A 4,332-nucleotide genomic window follows, 5' to 3' on the forward strand; every position below is an offset into this window, starting at 1 on the left:
ACCCTCTAGATAACCATGAGGTCTTCTCAGGCATTTAATGTCTCCAACCCCTTTTATCAACCAATTCTTATGTTGACATTTGTCACCATTTCATTGGTGCCAAATGCAAACATGGATTCCCAACTTTCAATCTTGGCCCTTGTTAAGATTATCCAATCTTGACCATCCATTACCCTGTTTTCCCTATAAATAGAGCCCATTCCTTCTTCAAAAGAATAAAGTCTTTGTGCATCAAACTTATAGTCTCATAATATTAAGCATATTATCTCTCTTTGATAGAATAGCATGTTATATCATTTTGATAGCATTCCAATCTTAGATATATCATGTTAGCTTCATCTTAGTATCATTTTCATACTAGTTCAAGCTTCATATCAAAATCTTGCATCCTATCATCATCTAGTTTCATATCTAAATCATCACTAGGATCTTGGTTGCATTCCATTTAGATCTTAGAATCATTTTAATCTCATTCTTTAGGTTGTCATCTTAAAGAATCAAGTGCTCTTCCAAGCTAAGAGCCACCTTGAATCTTGAAGATCCTTGGAGATAGAGGAGCATGGAATGATATTAAAGAGTTTAGATTCTTTTTAACTTGCTTTGTTTGGATTTCTAACCTCTAATGCAATGTTTCATGTGTGTGTTTGAATTGTTTTCTCCTCTTGTAGGTTGATACCACATTTTTGACATACAACTCTCTTTCTACATTTCTTGAAGATCAATACTGAAAATGCATAAGCTTTCTTTTATTATTTCAGTTTATGTTGAGGCGATAAGATTCACTGGTTTACTGTGGATCTCATTTTAAAAGTGTGAAGTTATTCACAAAAGGTATACCTGCCTGAACTTTGGATAAGTTCAAACTGTAGAAGGTTCTTGAAACCTTGTCATATGTTGCTCTGAGGTTCTTTTTCTTTGATCTCTTTATTTGCTGACAGAGTTACTATATTTTCTTATAAGGGATAAGAGGGGAATCAGAATTTGAGAACAACATATATCATGAAAACATATACCCATAATACATCACAAACTTAACACCAAATATGACTTGGAAAACCCAAGAAGGGAAAAACCATGAAGAATGTTAGTTCTCAATATAAAACACCAGTTAAGGTGACATCGATCAAGGTGATTTTTACAAAGGGTGCCTCACTACCAAAATTCTCAATGCAAGTGGAATCATTACTCAGAAAAAAGGCTCACTACTGAAGAAAGAAAGGTAATCCACCACTGTAACACACATTGCAAAACCATACTACTTTCGATACCTCAATACCAACATACTTCACACATTATCAATAATCAAATCCTTCCTTTCCAATATCACATATATTCAATAACAATACCACACTTTTTCAATGCTAACACAATCAAATCATCCTTATATACATACATATATATATATATATATATATATATATATATATATATATATATATATATATATATATATATATATATATATATATATATATATTGTCTTCTAGGAAGCATAATCTTCCAAGTTGGCAAAGACAAAGATCTAAAATAGGTCAACACTAAACATTTCAGTGGTGGGAAGGAATGAGAATTAGACCATACCAAAACATACATCAATGGTTAGATCAACACATTACATCCATTACAAATTCTAAACCCAAATCATGAGTCACATGCTACACCAATGTCGCTACACATCCTCAAATTCTGGACTTAATCCGGACCCAAAAAGCACTACCCAAAGCAACAAAAATAGGAATGGAACCAGGATACACATGAATACACTCGATCAACACCATATCCAAATATGGATCACCATAAACTCAACTAATCCATACTGAAACACATCTTCCAAAGCATCAATGGTTCCATGGAAACATCATTTGGATCACCAACACCAAGAACACATGTTGACACTAATGATGACCATTATGTTGACATCAATGACAGCCAATCATACCCATCAACAACACATTTGCAACAACGTAATCTTTGAGTAATGTTTAAGTAATGTGGTATTGGTACTGGTTATTACCATGTGGATAAATTCTTAATCATTTTTTATGCTAAAGGTTATCATAGGAACACTTTGTTTGGTGTTTTAAAATGAACCTAGTTTTGGATGTGAATGTTTTGTCTTCGCATAATGTTATCATTAATGTATAATGACTTAAGATCCTTTATTATTATTTAGAGAATTGTTAGAGTAGTGATGTTAGGGAACCTGAAAGAGGACTTAGGTTGGGTGGATATTTATCTTCTGCATGTGTATTTGCTATAATTGATTTCATAAAGAGTTGTTAATATAATGTGATGTTTTAAAAAAAATTACTATGTTTAATTGGTTAGTTAGTTGTTGTCCTCTAGGGTTCCTTAGCAAAGTGTTACATCTAGTATTAGATCACATGTTTTAAACATTGGGATCTTTGGTTAATTTATCTCCTTTAGTCTTGTATAATGTGATGTTGTGGCAAGTTAGTTATAGTGATTCTTGTCTATGTTTTTGTTCTTCTAGATGCATGCTTTGGAAAAAGATCATTAAGACCCTGGAGCTTATTTGATGGTGTCTACTGGTGCTATTTCTTCTTGGATTATAGTTGTTTATTGACATTATAGGTATCTATCTCTTGTGTATGCTCTTAATATAAGTTATTTCTGATTTGATTCTTTATGGTCTTGTGTTGCCCCTCTGATTTCTAGTGTTTTATTGGAGACAAAAGATTGTATTAAATATATGGATGATCATGTTTATAGAACTCAATGAAAGTGTATGTACCCCTCCTTATTGATGATGCTATGTATATACATGATGAATCATTTCACTATGTTAATGAGATGGAGTGATTGTATGATTAAGGATATGTTTGAGTTCTATTTGGCATGTATCGTGATGAATATAAGATGAACTTGATTTGATATAAATATTGCTTGATTGGTAGATTTGTTTCTCTCCCCCTCTTCTCTCTGTCTAAATATATGAATTGAAAAGGATGCTACTTGGTGGGTAGTTTGTATTGATTAAGAATATTTGAGTGCTTACTTATAACTATGATCTAATATATATAAAAGAAATGTTTGATTTAATCCAATCTTTGGCTAAGAACCTAATTTCTCAAATACATTCATGACCCTATGAAATGAGTAAATTAGAGGAATGTTTTTTGCATGAAAATGTTAAAAAATCTTTTGAGTGAGTGGATTAGTAGTCAAGTATAGAATAAATGTTGAATATAGAGCAAGGGTGGTGCATTGTATGTTAAAAGTTGTTCTTATGAAAGAAGAATGCACCCTTTCATGTCCTTGTTTGATTTGGAAAGATAAATGTCTTTAACATCATAATAAATCTACATGATTTTGATGAAATATGGATGTTGTGTTTGATCAAGGAAATGAGTGGGCGATGATGCTATTACCTTCTAGTAATTGGACCTTGGAAAGGTGTGCTTATTTAATGAATTTTAGTAAAAGGGATAATGGATAACATGAGAGTAAATAATAAATTTCCTTATAAGTTGCTAGATTTATGATGTTATTAAATGTTTATGTCATGTATTAGAAAGAGATAAAATGTGAAAGGGATATGTTATTTTTTATGTTACTGTTATGAACTAGTGTGATGTCACGTGGAAATGAGAATGAAATGTTGATAGTTATGGAATGATTTTTTAGCTTCTGATTATGATAAGCAAGTGAACTCTAAGTAGTACTAATTTGGAAGGAAATTTTTATGAATTCTAGGAGTATTTATTATTGGAAAAGTTCTATTAATTTTGTTTTTCATTTGAAAGTATTGAAGTTTCTCTCCTAGCAATGATATTTTTGTAAGTAGAGTGTAGTTCTTCCTGTAAATGTGAATATGCAGGAATAGTGCCTTGTTGGGTTTTGTGAATTACCAGTACTTTCTTTGTGTATGATGGGATGGTGTGAAGTATGTAATTATCTATGGAGATTATGCTTTTTCTTATATGGTATGGGGATACCATATCGTCTATGTGTTGTTTGCTTTATTTTTACCCCTTGAGTGTCAACCCATGGGTTGTTGTCAACACACCTTATGAAGGGATAGTAGTAGTAACAAGATCCTAAGGTTGCACAAAATGGGGCACGAGTAATCGAAATGCAAAACGACCTTAGCTTTCATAACTTGAGGAAAGTACTCACTACTTCTCTTTATGTTGGACCTCCTTTGCGTGGTCGTATGTTCTTAGTTTTTTTTTGCTTAGTTTGAGTGTGATATGAGTGGATCTTTGATCTATGAGGATTCATGTGTATATTTATATTTGGTTTATTCCTTCTTGTCATATAGTAATTTGGAGACGTTGTTTCCTCCTTCCTCGTTCGGTGGCTAATTTT

This window comes from Cryptomeria japonica, chromosome 10 (genome assembly GCF_030272615.1).
Source record: "Cryptomeria japonica chromosome 10, Sugi_1.0, whole genome shotgun sequence".
Lineage (NCBI taxonomy): Eukaryota > Viridiplantae > Streptophyta > Pinopsida > Cupressales > Cupressaceae > Cryptomeria > Cryptomeria japonica.